We start from the raw sequence: 21,932 nt of genomic DNA on the forward strand, positions 1-21,932 counted from the left end.
ATGGCCACACAGGGACAACCATATCTAGTTCCATATTGGCATTTGGCCATTTTTGCACCGTCAATCTGCAGAAGCTACCAGGTAAGCAATTGCCCTGTTGCTAACTTGCTGTTGCTGCCACTGAACAACTTCCTGCTTTTTTCCCCCTTGTACTCCTTTATGTTATAAGGTTCTTATATTATAGAAGTATTTTATCAAAGGAAATATTTGTCATGCATAAAATTTGAAATTTTGAGTCCATAAGAAGGGACATATTATACGTACCAGATTGTTTTTGGAAGAAGGAATCACTGTTTATTATTCTATATTCTTTTCCCCGGTGGCTTAGTTTGTAAAGTACTAGATCTATCATATGTTTTGTAATAGATAATTTTAATTAGTTTTGTGGGATTAAAGTTAATATCATGATGCATGTTTAACAGGCTGACTTAGCTGAATTATTTCAAATTTTTTTCAGGAAAATATATAGTATGCTTGCTGATTGTTGAGTTCAGAAACCAAAAGCTATAGATGATTTTAATGTTGCGCTTTTTATTTGCTAAAGTATATGTTCCATCATTTTGAATCCCAACTGAGAGAAGCAATTTAATTAAGTTTGCTTACTGAACAAATAATCAGAGTTTATAGATCAACATCGCCATGTCAACCTCCAACTGCTGACCAGGAATAGGTTATTTTGTGAATAACTGAATCAAAATCTTGTCTAGATATAGAAAAATATCATGTTTACTGAATGCATAATCAAGGTAATCCATGAGCATTTTAGGAGTAAGCTTGTTAGTGACTGGTGAGGTACTGAGCTTTCCTAATATGGTTTGGGCCCTAGCAACTTGAAATGGTATGAAAACAGTCAAGGCTTAGACCCCCCTGCATCATGTTGACAGCTTATCTATTGTATGTTCACACTTCATGCTGACTAAAAGAAATTTTTTATGAAGGGGGAAGAATACTGTGGTCAGCCAAACTGAACCAGGAGAGCCGTACAGAAATTCTCAGGTGTCACTGTCACTAAGTCAGCACTAGAAAGATAATAGTAATTTAGTTCTCTCAAGGATGCGATGTACGTTACTTCTTTTTCTGTTTGGTCATCGCATCCTTCATGGAGGATTATCACTCGATAAGCTATGTGCAAAACAAGAACCATATCTGCTAAATAGTGAATAGTTACTTCAGAACCTCAAAGCCTTTCAACTTAGCTGGGAGGATGTGGCATTCAGCCTTGGGCAGTCGGTGGTGGCGCTGAGCCTGCCCTCGTACGCTCTCACAGGTACCCTCTCTCTAGCCATCGGAAAGCTTGCATTCCTCCAAACACTGAACCTGACCTCCAGTTGGTTCCAAGGGGACGCCCCCTCAAACATCGGCCGCCTAGTGCATCTGGAGAACTTGACCTGATCGGCTGAGCTACAACTCCTCTTGTATGATCCCTGTCAATCTAAGCTTTTGTTTGAGCTTGATTTCCTTGAGGCTCAGCAACAACCAGCTTCATGGGCGAATTCCTGTTGAGCTCGGCAACATGCTCACAAGCCTCGAGAGGCTCTCACTTAAGAACAACAGCTTGACTGGGGCCATCCCAGTATCACTGTCCAACCTTTCCTCCCTGTACCAACTCGATCTAGCTAAAAATCATCTTGCAGGACCAATCCCATCCAAGTTTGGCAACTTTCAAGGCCTTCAGTTCCTTGATCTCTATGAAAACAACCTCTCAGGTGTGCTTCCGCACTCCATATACAATCTCTCCTTGTTGAAAGACTTCCAGGTAGAGGTGAACATGCTATTTGGAACTATTCTTGCTGATATTAGCAGCACGTTCCCTAGCATCGAAATTCCGAGCTTTTCAGACAACCGATTTAGTGGAGCTATCCCATATTTGCTCTCCAATCTCTCTGCTCTTGTAAAACTTGGCCTCGCAGGGAACCGTTTCAGTGGATATGTTCCTCCCATTTTTGCGAGTTTGCAAGGCCTCACTGACCTGTACTTGAATGCCAACCAGCTTGAAGCAGACTACATGGAGGGTTGGGAGTTCATCACATCACTGACAAACTGCAGCCAGCTACAGCGTATGGTTCTTGGCAACAACTCCTCCAGTGGCCAACTGCCTACTCAATCACAAACCTGTCGACCTCTCTCCAGAATCTTTATCTTGGAGACAATATAATTTATGGGGCTATTCCATTCAACATTGGCAATTTGGTTGGTCTGAACATATTTGAGATGCGAATACTTCCCTATTAGGCGTGATTCCAGATAGCATTCGGTAAGCTGGAAAACTTGGTTGAGTTAGGCCTGTACAGAACTAGTTTATCAGGCTTCATACCTTCTTCACTTGGAAACCTTACACAGCTGAGTAGGCTTTATGCATGCTATGTCAACTTGGAGGGACCAATTCCAGCAAACGTGGGGAAATTGAAGAATCTGTTTGTCCTTGATCTGTCAACGAATTGACTTAATGGTTCAGTCCCCAGAGAGGTTTTACAGCTTCCTTCAATTTCCTTTTACTTGGACTTATCATACAATTCATTCTCTGGGCCACTTCCTACTGAAGTTGGTAGCTTGGGAGACCTCAATCAACTGATTTTATTAGGAAACCAATTGTCAGGTAGTATTCCGGAAAGCATTGGAAACTGCATGGTATTGGAACGACTATTGCTGGATCAGAACTTGTTTGAGGGAAGTATACCTCAATCTCTGAAGAATATAAAAGGTCTCAGTTTGCTGATCTGACCACGAATAAGCTGTTCGGTAGTATTCCTGATGTCCTAGGTAAATGGTAAGCTTTGTGGTGGAATACCTCAGATTAATTTAGCTCCATGCTCCATACATACTGCAGGAAGGAGCAAAGTGCAGTTGCCAAAATCTGTTATGATAGCTCTGACAGCCACTGGTGCCCTCTTGTTGTTCTTTTTAGTAGTTCTTCTTATTCATTTGATTCATATGAAGCCAGTCAGAGACATAAGATCACATTAACCAGAGCAATCGAGTGACAGTATGGAAGGGTTTCTTACCATGAATTGTCAAATGGAACCAGCGGATTTTCAGAAATCAATTTGCTTGGAAAAGGAAGCTATTGTGCTTTTTATAAGTGCAGTTTATCTGATGAGGATACTACTACAGCTGTGAAGGTGTTTAATATACTGCAGTCCGGGTCTATTAGAAGTTTTGTGGCTGAATGCGAAGCACTGAGAAGGGCACGTCATCTCATTAAAACCATCACCTGTTGCTCAAGTATCAATTCTCAAGGTCAAGATTTCAAGGCTCTGGTTTTTGAGTTCATGCCCAATGGCAGTTTGGAAGATTGGCTTCATCCGAAATCTAAGTCGCCAACCCCAAGCAATACGCTCAGCCTAGCCCGGAGACTAGATATTGCCATCGATTACATGGTTCACAATCATTGCCAGCCACCAATAATTCATTGCGATCTCAAACCAAGCAACATCCTTCTTGCAGAAGATATGAGCGCCAGAGTTGGGGATTTTGGCATATGAAAAATCCTTCCTGATGATACAGGCCAAACCTTGTTAAGTTCAATTAGCTTTGCTGGACTAAGAGGTTCCTTTGGTTATGTTGCTCCAGGTAACAGAAATTCTACTCATATCGTTTTCACTTTGTGAGTCTTCACTTCCAGACTTTCCAATCTTACATATCTTGTAAAAATATACATAAAGGATTCTACTAATCAAGTAAAACCCATGAAATTTAAATAACTGAATACATGACAAGGGTTCTGTTTTATGATTTCTCAAAAAATAAGAACTCTCTGCGATGCTTAAATTCTTGTCATACTAGTGCTTGCCACACCTTCTACTTGCACATGTTTTCATGAATACTTCATACTGATCGATATGTAACATATGGATAATTGTAGAGTATGGCGAGGGTTATGTCGTTTCAACTCTTGGGGATATTTACAGTGTTGGTATACTACTGCTTTCAGATGTTCACTGGAAGGAGCCCTACTGATGACATGTTCAAAGATTCCTTGGACCTGCATAAATTTGCTGTAGCTACTCTTCCCAACAGAGCCATGGAGATAGCCGATCAAACAATTTGGTTACATGAAGAAGCAAAGGACTTGGGTGCTGCCGAGGTAAACATTTTGAGAAGCAGAAGAGCGGAATGCTTGGTTTCAGTGATTGCACTTGGTGTATCCTGCTCAGAGCGTAATCCACGAGAGCCCTGCTGATGAGAGATGCTGCTGCGGAGATGCGTGCTATCAGAGATGCCTACCTCAGCATTCCCACTTCTCTAGTTGGGAATCCGGAAGTCAAAAAGAAGCCACCACCCCCAGTGTCCTGAAACAATAATTGAGGCCATCTTCTCTTACTTTCGAGATATTTAGCACTGAAACTATATGTACCATGTGTGTGAACTGTCACCGAAATGACCTTGCTTCACTAGTAGTCTGAACGACTGTACATGATAAATATATATTGAAGAGTTAAAACATCATTTGGGAAAGAATTACATCACATTCCTGGAGGCACTGCTGTACTTGTATCTGGTAATGTGAGAGATAAGTTTTTTTCTTTTCTTATCTCTCACTGTTTTCCTCTATGGAATACACTGCATCTGAAGGCCTCAATGAAGCCCCATGATGTTTGCAGGACTAGTTTTGCATGACTATTATCTTGATAAGCGGAAGGCGGTTGTTGCATTACGGCTACATAGCAAGACATGTTGCATAGCACTAGTTTTCTTGGATAATTCTTCAGGAGAGTGATCCATCAAGAACGAGAACTCCTGACTCTAAATATTCTTCTCAAGTTTTTATTTTTCTTGCAACATGATATCAGTCTACATTTATGAAAATGAAGAACCTGATGATGCATTCTTAATATTCGGTTGTTTCAATTTCAGATAGTCATTTGCATGCATCTATTCTGAATTAGTATTATGTTACTATTCTTGTTACCAATACATGAACATATATATACTATATTTAGAAAGTTTTCTTCGGACCTTGATACAGAGTTAGGAATATATTGAGGTTTCACTTGGCGAAAAAACAATAACTGAAGCAATGCCTTTTATCCCTGTCTATTTTTAACATCCATCTATCGGTTGAAAGTTATTAATCATGCACATATTTTCTGCTGGATTTACAGATCAATCAAGGAGTGGCCACATACTGTAGGAGCTCATCATGTCTTGTTCAGAACCAGAGTGGTGGCTGTCCACTTCCACACTGCTAATGCTCAGGTATGCTAATGAGCGGGAGACTCCCACCCTCGTGAGGCTGGATCGGGTGTTCGTCACGGCTGCTTGGGAGGGGTTGCATAGCAGCTGCATGTTGCGCTGCTTGGCGACGGTGGTGGCTGACCACTGCCCACTCCTCTTAGACTGTTCCACCAAGTCCACGGGTCCGAAGCGGTTCCAGTTTGAACGCTTCTGGCTGCGGTTGGAGGGGTTCGAGGAGGTTGTGCGGAGCGCCTGGGATGTTGTGGAGGGGGACCCAGACCCCTTCCGGCGGCTCACCGCAAAGCTGAAACGCACGGCGCGTAGTCTGATGAGCTGGAGTGATAAGAAGGTCGGATGTGTCAAACTGCAGCTGATGATAGCGCGGGAGGTGGTCATGAGGCTGGATGTAGCCATGGAATCTAGACTGTTGTCGCCGGACGAGCGGCGACTCAGGGCTCACCTCAAACACGCTTACCTGGGGCTGGCTTCTCTAGAGCGCACCATTGCTAGGCAGCGAGCCAAGATCGCGTGGCTTAGGGAGGGGGACGCCAACACGGCTTTCTTCCACCAACACGCAGCTTATCGCCGCCAGAAGAACGTGATCCATAGCCTGCAGGTGGGAGGCGCGGTCATCTCTGACCATGCGACTATGGCTGAGGCTGCTTTCATCCACTTCGAGGGTCTACTTGGAACCTCGATGGAGAGGCAGCACTCCCTGGACCTGGACTTCCTGGACACCCACTCTGAGGACCTCTCGGAGCTGGAGGCGGGGTTCACGGAGGACGAGATATGGGAGGTGATTCGGCGACTGCCGGCTGGCAAGGCGCCTGGACCAGACGGGTTCACGGCTGAGTTCCTCCAGAAGTGCTGGGGAGTGGTGAAAGGGGACTTCATGGCGGCCTTCGACAAGTTGTTCACGCTGTGCGGGCGTGGGTTCCAGGGCCTTAATCAGGCCTTGTTGATCCTGCTGCCTAAGCGCCCGGATGCGGCGGCGCTTGGTGACTATCGGCCGATCAGCCTTATCCACATCTTCGCCAAACTGGTTGCTAAGGTGCTAGCCACTCGCTTAGCCCCTCGGATGGAGTCGCTGGTGGATCGCAACCAATGCGCGTTCATTCGCAAACGTTGCATCCATGACAACTTCATGTTGGTTCAGCAGACAGCTAGGTTTCTCCACCGGGAGAAAGAACCGCGGGTGATGCTCAAACTTGACATTGCACGCGCCTTTGACTCGGTCTCTTGGGGTTTCCTCATGGAGGTCCTCCGCAAGATAGGGTTTGGACCGAGGTTCCGCGAACTGGTGTCCATCCTCCTTTCCACTGCGAGTACGCGGGTGATGCTCAACGGCGAGCCAGGTCCCCCGATTTGGCACCGGCGGGGCCTGAGACAGGGTGACCCCTTGTCGCCAGCGCTATTTGTTTTGATGATGAACTCGCTCAACAGGATGTTGGCCAAGGCGGCCGAGGCGGGGGTGCCGAGACGCTTAGCGCGGCGGGACTTAGTGACGTCGGTGTCACTTTATGCGGACGATGTGGTGATTTTCGCCACCCGGATGAGACGGAACTGCGGGCTGTCCGCGGTATCCTGGAGCTCTTTGGGCACGCATCGGGGCTGCGTACCAACTTCGCTAAGTGTTCCGTATCTCAAATCGCTTGTTCGGATGCTGAGGCTGTTGGCGCAGCTGAACTCATGGAGTGTCGGCTTGCGCCATTCCCGGTGAAATATCTTGGCATCCCACTTTCTATCGAGAGGCTGACGGCCGCTGCGTTCCAGCCCCTGGTAGATCGTTTGGTCGACAAACTGCCCACCGGAGGGCATCGATGATGCCTAGGGCGGGGCGTTTGGCGCTGATCCGTTCGGTCCTCGCGGCGATCCCTCTCGCATCGGCCGATGGTGCTCGGGCCTCCACAAAAAGCATCGAAGCGGGTGAATAAGATCTTGCGTGGATTCCTTTGGGCCGGTAGGGCGGATGCCAATGGGGGACACTGCCACGTCAAGCGGGCGCGGGTGTGTAGGCCGCTGCGGCCGGGAGGCTTGGGCATCCCGGACCTTGCGCGTATCGCCATCAGCCTCGGGGTGAGATGGTTGTGGAGGATGCGTACGGATCCCTCGCGACCTTGGCGCGGGTTGGACATGCATTTCTCGAACACGGAGCTGGATGTCTTTGCGGCCTCCACCTCCATGGTGGTCGGCAACGGTGAATCTGCCCTCTTCTGGGAGGACAAGTGGTTGGATGGCAGGTCCATCAGAGAGATGGCGCCGGAGGTATACGCTCTAGTACCGAAGCGTCGGCGGAAGACACGCACGGTCCGGGAGGCGTTGGCTGGACGAACCTGGATCCCCGACATAGTTGGTGCACCGAGCGCCCTAGCACTGTGGCAATACGTTCAGCTATGGGGCCGGCTCAGGGACACCCAGCTTGGAGCGGATCCGGACAGGCTGGTTTGGCGGTGGACGACGGATGAACAGTATTCGGCCGGTTCCTGCTACGACACCCTCTTCCAGGGGGCGATCATCTCAGGTTCATGGAAGCTTAACTGGAAATCCTGGGCGCCGCCGAGGGTGAAGTTCTTCATCTGGTTGGCATGCCTTGACAGATGCTGGACGGGGGAGAGACTGGCACGGCGCGGCCTTCCGCATGCGCCGAGATGCCCGCTCTGCGACCAATCTGTCGAGACCATGAGCCACCTGCTCACAGGATGCTCCTTCTCCAGGACGATCTGGTTTGAGGTTCTGTCGTGGATCCGATCCACCTCAGGCCCTCCCACGGCTGAGGGTGACTTCGCGGAGTGGTGGTCGCCGGTGGTGCGGACTACCCCTCGCCAGTCCGCGCAAAGGCACTTCGTCGGTGATCATGTTTACGACATGGTGGATTTGGAAACACCGGAACGCGGTGGTCTTTGACAACATGCGGCCTTCGGTGTCATCCTTGTTCAACGACATCGTGGCCGAGGCGCGGCAATGGGCGGACGCGGGAGCCCGGGGTGTGCGCCAGTTGCTCCCCTAGATTAGTTTTTCTTTTTCTTGGGTCGAGTTGTACGGCGTGGTGTGTCCGTCCTCGGACTTGTACATAAACTCTTCTTTTTCTATCAATGCATCGAAACGCAAGGCTTTTGCGTTTTCGCTTTGTAGGTATGCTATAGGCCTAAAGCTGGCAGTTAACTGCTCACCCCTGCCTTTTTGTGTTACTGCTTAGTCTTTGAATCCATGATAGGGGAACAGTGCTTCAGAACAAGCCATATGTGCGGTCACTTTCCTAAGTAAAAACAAATTCAGAATAACCAGATCATGGCAGCTCCCTTTTTTTTTGACGTAAAACATTATATTAAAATTAAGCTAACAGGCCCGCCTCATTAAAAACCTTCCAGCCCCCTTCGGTACATTGAAAGGAAAAGAGTGCGTCTGAAAACCTGCTGCTTTGGTCTGGATTACAATCAGTCCTAAGACTGTTTTCTAAGAAATCTGGGGGATCATCCCAAGACCTACTCTCTACCTGTGTACAAGCATAGCGTGCACACTCATGAGCTACCTTGTTTGCATTACGACCCACAAAACTAAACTCAAAGGCATGCTCCCCTTCTGAGTCCTTGATGAATTCACTTGACTATGAAATAGTTTCACATTGCTAGATATGTTTTTTTTCTTTTTTGTTTGAGAGGATTCACATGATTAGCTATAGAGATTTGCTCGAAATGGCGAAAGCAAAGAAAATATGTACTGTCCATTTCAGTGCCAGTGAGGGAGAGAACTTTTTTTTTCCTCAGGAAATCTGCAATTAATCAATTAATGTTTGTTTCTGAGTAGTACACTTGTGTGCTGGACTGATCTATTAATTGCAGCCGACTCTAACTAGTTTTCCCTAAAATTAGGTGGGGCCCAGACTCCATTCTCATTGGTGACGTAGGAGGTGCATGAGAGAGGCACCAAGCACAGTCCTCTACTCCGCAGATCAACCTTTGCTTCCTCCTTCTGGTCTCTGGCGTTTGATGGGCACTGTTGACACCAACGAATACACATATGTATGTAAGGTCAGTCCAATAAAACAAATTATGTTAAATGATTATTACTACCTCCATTCCAAAATATAAGCCCTTTTTAGAAAGCTAGCTTTCTAAAAAGGGCTTATATTTTGGAATGGAGGCAATAACAGACTTCAATTTCTCTTCGTACAAATAGAGAGAAAATTAAATGAAGTGCTTAAAGTATATGCGTATGTACCCGTTGTTGTGTTGTCCTGGCTTTCTTATGTTTTGATGATCTCATGTATGGCCCGCTTAAAGTCTGCGTTCAATGAATTTAGTAAAATGATGGTCAGGATGAGTACTATATGCTAAGGTATGTATCAGCATTAATACCATTACTCCACTGACTAGGAATAATTAGCATTACCTCGACCTGGTCTTGAAGAAATTTAATGTAACCGATAGCCTCCATGAGTACTGATGCGGTATCAGTCTGCACACAGTTAGGAAGATACACATGTGAGGGAACAGGAGCAGTTAATTAATGTGTAAATTGTAAATAAATATTTATCGAATTTTATTTAATTGATGATTAGGTGCCCAACTGTCCAGCCGAAAGCCATGAGTGCACCACAAGAGGATGAGTAGATATATAGGATATATTACCCATATATTTATTAAACATTCCTTGGGGCAATACCCGTCGATGATATGTTTCATAATTCATACCATTTTCATTATAAAAAAAATTAGGTATGAAAAAGACTAAACCATGATATGACACATACATGTTGGGTTTTACTGAACATTTGTGCATGCCTTTTGGTGAGGGTTCAAACATAATGTTGGTGAATCGTGATATTTCTGTTTGTCTAACTTGCTTCTGTCTAATTTATCGTTGACATAGCTAACCTTTTCCTTATTTCCGTGGCTATTTTTTAGTTATATATTTTTTAGCGCAACACAGTTCGGTAATAGCAAACAGAACAAAGATATTGTAGGTGGATGGTAATTAAGCAAGCTAGCTTGTTACTACCTTGCCGAAGGGTGAGACGAGTTGCTGAAGTGCAGCAATTCTATCCCCTAGCTTCTCTTTCCTTACCTAATAAAAAGTACAGCACACACATGCATTCAGCTACCTGTTAATTAACCAGCAAGCAGAGATAAACACAAGAGGAGTTGTGAAGTTTTTACAGTAAACGCACAGAGAAGGGGTAAGTAGATGTGACAAGACAAAACAAGACATTCTCTTGGGAGTAGTAGCTAGAAAATTTACAATAATGCAGGTAGAAATGATCAATTACTTAACCAGAGATGTACTAGCTAGGTTTGATTACCTTGAAAGAAGGGATGATATTGTTGTTGTTGGTGGGGCGCGACTGTAGCAGCCGAGGCTTCTTCTTGGAAGATATTGCGACCACTTGCAGTTGCTGCTCGTCGTGGTGACCATGGCCTCCTGATCTCCCAGCTTGCAGTACATTCCCATTTGCGCTCACGAAAGCAGCAGGCACACCCATCTACATGGAACCAGCAACATACATATAATTTCCAATTAATAGCAATTTTTAACTTGCTCAATTATAATACTCAGTTATCTAGTCTTTTAGGAATTTGCATGCTAGGCAATGTATAAATTTTCAAGCACCTAGGAATGCAGGTGCAAACTGGCTACATTGCAATTGCAGTACAGTAAATTGATTGGAACATTGAATCAGTAACATGCACACAATTTGAACAGTTAGTTGCAGATCACTGTTATAACTAATAAAACACCTGCTGGGCAGCAAGCTAAGATGGATGGATGTAACTGCAAGAGGGTCATAGGCTATAGTACTTTTTGGGCCGGCGAGAAAAGATGACCCATGATGCATGTCACTCGATCCTAAAGCTGCTGCATCACCCAGACCAAAAGGCTGCATGCATACGTACTAGCCCTTGCAATTGCACCAACCAGCTGCCGGGCCTAGCTTAATTAGCTACCAGAGAAATTAAGCCACAGACTTTTTCTTCCTAGTAGCTGCTAGATCACCAGTTTGCAGTAAAAGGTCAAAAGAACTTTTTCAGCTAGCTCGTTTAGATCCCCAGCTAGTTATTAGTTTCTGCGTACGTACTTATACCACTGTTGTATCAAAAATTCACATTCAGTCCCACAGTTTTCTACCTCGTAGGTTCCACATTTTACATACATCCTAGCTCTGAATTAGTTCTGCATCTTTATGTAGATCAATCTAGGTTGAGAGGAAGATGGCGCTACGGTACTAGTACTGACCTTGTAGGTGTGGAGAATGGAGGACGGTCCTTGAAGACGATGATGAACAGGAGGAGGGTCATACGCCACATGCTCCTCTGAATATCCCACCAATGGCGCCGTCCCGCCATTACTACGGATTGCCTGCAGGCTCTTGCACAGCCTCGCCGAAGCAGCAGCCATCTCGAATGCCTCGCCACTGCAGCCGGAAGCATGCGCTGCCTGCAGTTGGGAGACGTTGACGCTAGGGAGCACGACGGCGCCATCAACGACCATAGTCTCATCGTAAGCGATTCTCGACACCTCCTCTTTGACCACTGAATCTTGCGATGGCGCCGTCGCCGGCTCTGTGACAGTGCCGCCATAGCTGCTGCTCCATTGGAACCCTAGCTCTTGCATCATCAGCAGCGAGCTTAGCTGATGATGAGGGATTGTTGTCAATGGAGCAGCAAGCAGCTGCTGGTGCTGGTGCTGGCTATGGTTATGAAGGTGTCCTTGTGCTGACAGGAGCGCCTCAAGCTCATCTGAACTCAACTGCTCCCTGCATTCATATATATCCTGATTAGTTAGCTAATGATTCATCAAACACAAAAAATAATTAATTAGCAATGAGATTGGGTATGACAAGAGGAAAAATACACACACCACCTCTAGTAGGAAACCAACAAAATAAGATCTAGTTGCCACACACACATTAATTTGTTTCTTCTTTCCTTCTTTTATTCTCTCTCTGGACTTGTCATCTTGCTGTGCTACAATTCCCTATGCAACCGGGACAACCAGGTGGTAGCAAACAAGCAACCCAGAAGAAAACTCCAAATCCTAGGAATCATACGTGCAGCTAGAGCTGGGAGGGATACGAAGTTGCTAACTCAAATGCCATCACTGCCAAACTTGGCACTCACTTATTTTCTCTAAAAATCAGCAACAATCTATCATTTCTCTCTCAAGCTAGAGGGAAACAACTCTTTATCAAAAACAGCAAATAAACGGAAATAACTTGAAAATGGAAGCTAAAAATGAGCAAAGTTTGGAGGTGCTTACAACATTAGTGGATGGATCCATTGGTGGGCGTGATGAACAAGAGCCGGAGCAAGTGGCGGCAGCAGGGTAGAAGAAGAAGGAGGCCATGGGAGGTCATCTTGCAAGAGGTGATGATCTAAGCTTAGGTCGGAGGTGGAGGACGACGAGGAGGCCATCATGGTGCTATACTACTAAAAGCTAGTAGGAAGGAGATCTTGATGTGCTACTTCCAAGAGGGGAAGAAACTTAGAAAATGTCAGTCAAGCTCTATGACCTTTCTCAAGAACACACTCACACACTCACCCTCGAATGGGAAACTATAATACTACTACTGTTGAGTTTGAAAATGGAGGTGCCCATGAGTGAGCTTTCTCCATGTCATAAGGTTTTCACCCTTTTTATCTCTTGGGTGGTAACTTTTTCTCTCTCCTACCCCTTTGCCCAGAAAAGTGATCTCTCCCTCTCCCATCTGCCAATTACAGGTGAATCATTATAGTAACATTTTTTTTCTGCTAGGATCATATATAGGATCTCTGCCTCTAGATTCCGGAGCATATATAAGCCCCAACAGAACTAGACAGTCTTTCTCGATCTTCCTGGCCGGTGTATTATTACCACCCATATGGCACGCAGATGCAGGTATAAGCTAGCTGTGTCAGCACAGCAGCCAGTACACACATGCAGGTACAACATTGTTCTCCAGAAAAGAAAACGGGTCAAGCAAACTGCCAATTATCAGTCTTGGAAATATCTGTCATTTGTATTTATCCATATAGATGACAGGTTGATGTACATGTCAAATCATGTTGCAAGTAGAAAATTTCCCCGGTTGAAAACCAACCATATATGTGACTGGCGACAGTAATTAAGGTAATGAGATATATAATGGATAATTTTATTAAGGGAGTTTATTTCATGGAGAAATATACTATATCTCAAATTTAACCTAATTAACTAGTTATGTAGGACTACATGTCCTATACCAATTAATTAGTAGAAGTGAAAGTATATAGTTAAAGTTTATCTCAAACAACAACACGGAGTAAACTAACCAGAAGTGAAAGTATATAGTTAAAGTTTATCTCTTTAGAACGGTATAAAACCATGAGTTGGGGTGCCAACTTTTTGTTGAATATACATTTGTGATGCTAATTAACTTTATTAACTTCTTTTCAGTAAATTAAGGGACCAGGAGGGAGTAGATCCCTTTTCTCAGGAAGAAAGATACTTTGTGAGTTGTGGCCTCGGTAATTGTGGTGCATGATTCCTGGCAGAGCAAGGGGTGCAAAAAAGTTGGTGTCTGCTGGGGCTTTTGTCCAGTAGCTGGCTCCCAGGAACAAAATTGGAGAATGCCCAACTTGATGCAGAACTGCCTGTCCTCCAGGCTCCAGCCACCCCAGAGAAATGATGAAAAAAAATAAGAGAAGACTGATTCATCAGATGAGGAGAGACCCACAGCCATTCATGTCATGTCAGATATGAGAAACTAAAGGCAGAAGTGCAAAGTATGGGAAGATGGTGTTGCCTTTCCCTTACAATCGTGTATCTTTTTCACTATGTTTACTAGCTGGGAACTCTACTTTCCACGTGATGCATGTGTACGTGCATACATGGTAGCCAAATTAGGGTTCTCTCCTACATATTCTCTCCTCTCCTGCTTCGCGTTGAAAATGGTTAGTGTGGTATGATGTGGGAAAAAGATCTTTTTTGCATCCAACAGTTCGTATGGTAAGGGCATCCTGGACACTTGTTCGGCGATATTGGGGCGGATCCCCCAGTGGTCGTTAATGCTTGGCGACGAGCAGCAAGCAGACGTCGATGCGTTCGACGGGCTGGTGCGCCCCTTGGAGTACAACAAGGCTGGTCGCCACCGCTAGTGGACGGGATGTGATTTTGACGAGGTCATGGCGTACTACCACGCGGGGCTCTCGTTGCCTTGGCCGCGAGCTGCCGCGCCCGCACCAACCACCAGTGGCACATCTTCTTCGCGGTGGTCAATCTTCCCACGCCTCCCCCGCCGCGACTTCCGCAACGTCGTCTAACATGTGGCACCCCGCGCTCGAGATTGCTTTTGGGCGCCCAAGGTGGAGAAGGCGCCGCTTATCTTCGCTGGCCGAAGAAGGAACCCAAGTTGGATCCAAAATCGGAGCACTTGGCGGAGCCGGTACCGCTGCCTTCGGTGTCGTCTTGCAGGGCGAGGCAATCCCTCCCTTCGACCATGCGCCTTCCCAAGGACGGCGAGTGGGCAGGGCTCACCGCCACCCACCAGAGATCGGTGAACAACCTCTAGCCAATGTCGCGGGAGTCCGCCTCTCGATGGTTGGCCCTAAACTACAACGCCTTTGATCTCTACCGGTGCGAGTAGATCAGGAGTTCACATTTAGGTTTCATATTTCATTTGAATATATGTAATATATCCGAGGATTTTCTATTTTCGTGCTCTCGGTTCCTTAGTTGTACTCAGTTTTTCCCAGCTCCTTAGTTTTTCCTCAGTTTTCCCCAAGCCCTTGTATGAAACCCGCAGAAGGAGCTCAGATGGTAGGATTCCCGTTTAGTTGACCGTTTCGTGCTGACGTGTGGGGCCGCGTCGCGTGGGGCTGGTAGAAAGGGACCGCTTGGGACAGGACGAGACCGGGTTTGGTTGTACGTGAGCAGGAGCTGGGTTCTGTCTCTCGGCCCAAATTGACATCCCTTTTTAAGAGCACCTTTTTCCCCTCTTTCTCTCTGTCTTTTTCACCAAATTATTATCAAATCTAGAAAAGCTTCCTTTTCTATCTTTCTTCAATTATTTGTGCCTTTTGGCCCTCGTTTTATGCCCAATGTGGCAGCAAATCTAGTACTCCCTCTGGTCCATATTAATGATCTCACCAATCTTGGTTCATATGTACTCTCTCTGTGCATGTATATAAGATGTTTTGCTTTTTTCTTTAATTCATCTACTTTAGTTTGTATCTAGTTTAGGTTTTAGTGTGTAGGTTCACTCTTTTTAGTTTGAATGCAGTCCACTCTAAAAACATCTAAACAATCAAGTATAGTAGAATAGAGATTGATAATAGGTAGATAATAAGCTGCATACAACAGCCAAAATAAGGTTCTTAGGTTCTTCACAACACCAACATATTAACAACAACAAAATAAAAAGCTGCTTTGCAGCAGCAGCACACGTCCTGGACTCCACCTACTCCATCTGGCTCCTCCTCCAGTTCTTGCTCCCCTGACCCTTGATCTTGGGCACCTTGGGCTTGATCGGAGGCATGCGCCCGGCGGCGATCTCCACCCACTGGAAGTTGCGGAGGTGAATGCCGAGCTCCTTGTACTTGGCGCGAAAGGAGTAGACGTTCATCGTCGCACCGACCTTGGGGAAGGTCCTTCCGATGTCCTCAGCATGCGTGAGGAGGCAGTTGAAGTCGGTGCCGCCGAGTCTCCTAGTGCAGAAGGGGCACTTGTAGGCACCTTTGGTGAAGTAGGAGGCGAACTGGCCGACATGCAGCCTCCACAGCACCTGCCGAGCCTTGGTGTGCTGTTCCTCCTCGTCGTTGCCGACGTTGCTGCGAGACACCTTATCCATATCAAACGGAAAGTATGAGTGAATGAGTTGCAACATAACAAAGTTAGGAAAAACAGAGGCAACCTCAGTTAGATTGAACACGATTATATATCTACAGGGACGGGGTTAGCGAACCAAAGCTCATGCACAATAGATTTGTACACAACAATGGTTCGCTGAACCCGCCCTGTACAAATTTGTGCCCAACGATTCATCATAGGCAAAGAAACAAATTCCAGATCTGAATAAATTAACCGAACGGCCGAACCCCAAATCTTAACCCCAAATCTTAACTGATTGAGATCACATGATTATTTGCATACATTAACCGAACGGCCGAACCCCAAATCTTAACCCAAAATCTTAACTGATTGAGATCCCATGATTACTTGCATAAATCAAGAAGGGATCAAATCAAAATGGAATAAAATCGGCGCAAATATTAACCCAATACTCATCCTACCTACAGATCGGCACTAATAGTTACTAGGGAACCAGCAAAAATAGGTTTGAAAAAGGAAGGAAAGGGGAACAACAAGGGAGCAAACCGTAGTTACCTCGTTCCAAGGGGTCTTCCATGCAGGTGTCGTAGGGGTTCGCCGGACAGTTGTACGGCACCTCCTCGTAGGGGTCCCATTCCGGCGGGATCTGACCGCCACCGGCGGCAGCCTCCGATGCAACGGTGGGAGCCGCCAATGCACCGGCGGCGGAGATGGCCATAGAGGGGACGGCGTCGAAGACGGAGGCGCCATGCTTAGAGGGGACGGCGTCGAGGACGGAGGACGGATTCACATTCTCCTTGTCCATCACCAGCAGAGGAGAGGGAGAGGGTTTTTTTTTCCTTTGGAGAAGATGATGGGACGTGAGAGACGGCGTTGCATGAGGGAGTGTGAGTGACAGTGAGATAGTGCAAGGAGGCGAACAGTGAGAGACATCTATAAAGGCGAGGGGTCCTAAATGCGACCCGCGTCCTACGCGTGCACGGTTGCACGTTTGCACGTCTTCGACTTCTGCACCGCGACACGCGTCCACGATTACACGTCTTCAACTTCTGCACTGCGACCCGCGTCCTACGCATCAACAATTGCACGTTTTCCACTTCTGCACCGCAACACGCGTCCTCGAGTCTAACCCTCGAAATTTAGATATACTCAGGTATACCCTTGAGTCTTATACTAGCATTTTTTATGTGCTCAGTTTTCCCCTTAAGTGCTAATACTGGCTAGTGCAATATACTCAGTTTTACCCTCAAGTGACTGGTCAATAGAGAGTCAACAAATGAGATTAAGCTATCTAATTGAGTCATTTCATGCGCAAAAAATTCTAAAAAAGATAAAATCATAGTGGCACTTACTCATGCAGTCTTCTTACGCGACCTGCCACGTTGGGAACCATAACAATCATAGATAAATCAAGTTTTACCATAAATTGCCACTTCTCAAATCACCTAGTAGCTATGAAGGTGCATGACTTTCCACAATAAGCCCTTTCCAAAACAGCTTTCCCCAAAACATACTTTGTCTGAATGAGGCCACAATTTTCACACTCATGTATATTTGTATTGCAAATAGTTTGAGGCAGGCCAAGATGGGTTTCATTGTACAAAACACGCGTTTTCCATTTTTTAAATCTCATATTTGAATCCCTTAGTCTGTTTACTACTCACGTGCCGTTGATTTCTTGATACTACTCAGTTTTGCCCTCTCCCTTCACAAATTCTCACAGGGGACGCCCAACTTTGCCCTGATTTGATCGCGGATCGTGCTCGCCGACCGTTGATCGTATGATCTAACGGGCAGGATAACCCCTTTCTCTCTCTAATCTGGGCCACCACCCTCTCTCTCTGTCGGCGGCTAGCTTCCACCCTCTATGTATGCTAAATACCCAGATTTCCACCGGATTCAGCAAGTTTGGTTTTCTGTATTATTTTCACGCACTAAAAATTATAAACTCTTCTAGGCATTGCTTTTCTTTTAGGGGATATAGTTTGGGATATATTTTTGGTTATTTGAAACGTCCCAAAAGTGGTATAATTTTGGTATAAACACGAGGCATACATATTTGTGGGATTTCGGTGAATGGATTATTTATCACCCCTCTAACAATTATCAACTTTCTTTAGCATTCCTTTTCTTTTAGGGAATATAGTTTGGGATATAGTTTTGGTAATTTCAAATGTCCCAAAAGTGGTATAATTTTGGTATAAACATGAGGCATACATATTTGTGGGATTTCGGTGGATGGATTATTTATCACCCCTGTAACAATTATCAATTTTCTTTAGCATTTATTTTCTTTTAGGAAATATAGTTTGAGATATAGTTTTGGTTATTTGAAACGTCTCAAAAGTGGTATAATTTTGGTATAAACATGAGGCATACACATTTGTGGGATTTCGGAGAATGCATTATTTGTCACCCCTCTAACAATTATCAACTATCTTTAGCATTCCTTTTCTTTTAGGGAATATAGTTTTGGTAATTTGAAACTGCCCAAAAGTGGTATAATTTTGGTATAAACATGATGCATACATATTTGGCATATTTGTGGGATTTCGGTAAATGGATTATTTATCACCCCTCTAACAATTATCAACTATATTTAGCATTCCTTTTCTTTTAGAGAATATAGTTTGGGATATAGTTTTGGTAATTTCAAACGTCCCAAAAGTGGTATAATTTTGGTATGGGAGCCCTTTTGGTATAAACACCAGGCATACATATTTGTGGGATTTTGGTGAATGCATTATTTGTCACCCTTCTAACAATTATCAACTATCTTTAGCATTCCTTTTCTGTTAGGGAATATAGTTTTGGTTATTTGAAACATCCCAAAAGTGGTATAATTTTGGTATAAACATGAGACACATATATTTGTAGGATTTCGGCGAATGCATTATTTGTCACCCCTTTAACAATTATCAACTATCTTTAGCATTCCTATATTCCCTAACACGCATTTTTATTTTTGTTGGTAATTTCGTTGAATGCACACACTAACTTTGAAAACAACTACAAGTACATGTAACTGAATAATGGATTTGTAACAAGTGATCCCTTGTAACAACTTCTAGCGCCTGATGAGCAATGATAAGAATCCTATCGCAATTATACAACAAAAAAATAACCAGCCATCAGATTAGCTTGCTTCTTCAACTCGATCAGCTGCCTTAACTGCTTGTTCATTCTTCAGTTCTCGCTTCACTTCCACCAGTTCTACATTGGGAGCATTAGGCATAATCGGAACGGCTCCTCTCTCCGCCGCATTCTCTACAGCAAGTCCCCCCTCCCAACCCCAATAGCGCCAATTGATTCCTGCAATTGAAGCCTCTGAACGTACACATTGATCCACTCGAAATGCCTGCATTTCTTCAGGATCTGAAAACAACAACGTAAACCCTAAATCCCAAATTCGAGAGAATAACAAGAAAATTGAGAGAAAACAGAGCAATTGGAGCGAGATCTAACCTTATCCCCCTCTCTATATGGCAAGCTCTCGCATGCAAGGAACTCACGTCCACGGTTGCCATTGTCATCCGTCTTACAGATCGACCGCTTCAGAGGCTCCTGGCGTGGGCAGTCAGGGCATCTTGTCAATGGCACGGGTCCATACTGCGGCCATGAAGAACATGAGGTCGAAAAGAAACTAGACATCACCCGCCTGCCGAAGAAGGGCTGCCGCTGGTGGAGAAGAAGAACAATGGGGCGCGGGGAAAGAAAGGGGAAGCAATAGCACGGGCACGAGCGCGGGTTGGCTCGGGCTCCCATTTTGCAACGGTCACCTGGGTAAGCTGTGGATCCGGCGCGAGCGACACTCTGTCTATGCCACCTCGGCCACTGCGAGGTGGAACTACCCATACTTTTGACAAATACGAAGAAGCGGTTACTGCACCAGCGCACACCATAATGAAGTTAATAAGGTTAATTGTTTCCAATTCTAGATACTTTTGCTATTTTCTATTTTTTTCCATTTGCCACAACTAACATGTAAACTGCCTTGTAGGGCTTTTCTTAACTCTCAGGACCCTCAGCCGCCCCAGTATGTCGATCCTCCAACAACACCACCCATGCCAAGGATGCCATCGAAGCAAGAATTATTCACACATCTCACCTCATGGAGTAGTACTTTGCCACTAGATACCGTTTTCTTGCACATCGATATTTACAATTGCCATATTTTGCTCAAACATATAGAGTTCGGCTTATTCCAAAACTTTTTTTAGACGTGCTTCTGCCTCGCCCCGCGAGTCACCCACTGTCACTCTACTTCACATAGGTGGTCCTAGCCCTGGTGAATCTGCATCGCCCCGTCACTCACCCCATGGCGAGAGCCGTGAGTCACGCCGACACTCGTCATTGCTACTTAGCTAACTCTTGTATCAATGCAACACTTAGACAAATTTTGCATGAACTTTGACTTGAACAATTCGCAATGCTAAACAGGTGTTGTCTTTCATTTTGTAGTGATGACGACGAAGTGCTTGTTGTGCCAGTGTTCGACCCATTTGTACTATGTGTATCGAACATGTCGTTTTGTATCAAACATGTTGTTTTGTGTCGTGTGAACTTGTTCTATGTGTTATATCATAGTTTGGACTATGTGTTGTATTGAACCTTGTTTGTCGATGCTATATATGGAGATTTAATGACATTTCATGATTACATGTTGATATGTGTATGGATTCGTGATTGGCGATGCTATTCATGTTAATTTTATATTTACATGTATCTTCTAGCCTACAGGCATTTTAAAAACTATACCCACGGCGGCAAACTAGAGAAAAAATAGGTGGACAACTGCGCCGACGGCATTGCCGTCGGCTCAACTACTCGGACGTGGTGCCGATGACATTGCCATCAGCGTAGCTAGCGTGGTGATGACGGCGCAGCAACTACGCCGACGACATTGCCATTGGCATAGCGCCTCCCCTAGGTTGGCCAAGGCGACAAGGTGCGGCGACGGGGTGACCGTCGGTTTCTCGACGCCATCGGCGCAGTTCCTCCAAGGTATGTTGACGGCTTAACCATTGATGTAGCTCGGGGCTCACAACGGGAGAGGCCATTTGGGCAGTTATCACTATTGGAAAATAGGGCTTTCGTGGGAGCCATTTGTCGCGGGCAGAGCCTTTTGTCGCGGCCTTTTGTCGCGGGCCGTATTACGACCCGCGACAAAAGTGGTCGGCACCCCTTTTGTCGCGGGTCGTAATACGGCCCGCGACAAAAGGGCCATGCCTATATATATAGACACGCAGCCAGCCATCCCCCCACCTCATTTTTTCCTTGGTGGTGAAGGTGGAGGTGTATGCTAGCTCATTTTTTCTACATGTGCACAAGAGTTGTTTGATGGAATGCTTTTGAGAGGGATGCCACTTGATTTTATTTGATAAGATTTCTCCTCTTTTTGATCCTAAAAGGTTAGCAACTATTTTCTCGTATATATATGCATAGTCCGTACAATACTAATTTTAGCAAGGTGATTGCATCTGATACATATATAATTGTACTTATGATGCGGATGAGTCATCCATGGATGTACGGTAACCGATGTGCTCCCGCTTTCGGAGAGGGCGTGAATTCTTTCCTGCTTGTGGCCGAGGCCAACAAGTCGAAGCAAGGTTTTATGTGTTGTCCATGTCTAAAATGTAAGAACGAGAAGGATTACTCTTGCTCAAGAGACATTAAGAGCCACCTGCTTCGGTTTGGATTCATGTCCAGCTATAATGTTTGGACCAAGCACGGAGAAGAAGGGGTTATGATGGAAGACGGCGATGAAGAAGAAGATAATGATGACCAGTACTGATCTATGTTCTCTGAATGCGATGATACCGCAATGGACGACAATGAAGAAGAAGGAGGTGAAGAACAGGCATCAGATGATCCTGTTGATGATGATCTTCGTCGGGCCATTTCTGATGCAAGAAGAGACCGTGGCACTGATAAGGAGAGGTTGCAGTTCGACAAGATGTTAGAGGACCACC

General features: G+C 45.4%; 3 pseudogenes; all 3 read left to right on the top strand.

The window, feature by feature from the left end:
* LOC124664606 lies at window positions 1-2,321 on the top strand (annotated as a pseudogene).
* Window positions 2,322-2,446: 125 nt separating this feature from the next.
* Window positions 2,447-3,557, top strand: LOC124664607 (annotated as a pseudogene).
* LOC124665914 lies at window positions 3,461-4,480 on the top strand (annotated as a pseudogene).
* Window positions 4,481-21,932: the final 17,452 nt, after the last annotated feature.

The sequence above is a fragment of the Lolium rigidum genome, chromosome 6, assembly GCF_022539505.1.
Source record: "Lolium rigidum isolate FL_2022 chromosome 6, APGP_CSIRO_Lrig_0.1, whole genome shotgun sequence".
NCBI lineage: Eukaryota > Viridiplantae > Streptophyta > Magnoliopsida > Poales > Poaceae > Lolium > Lolium rigidum.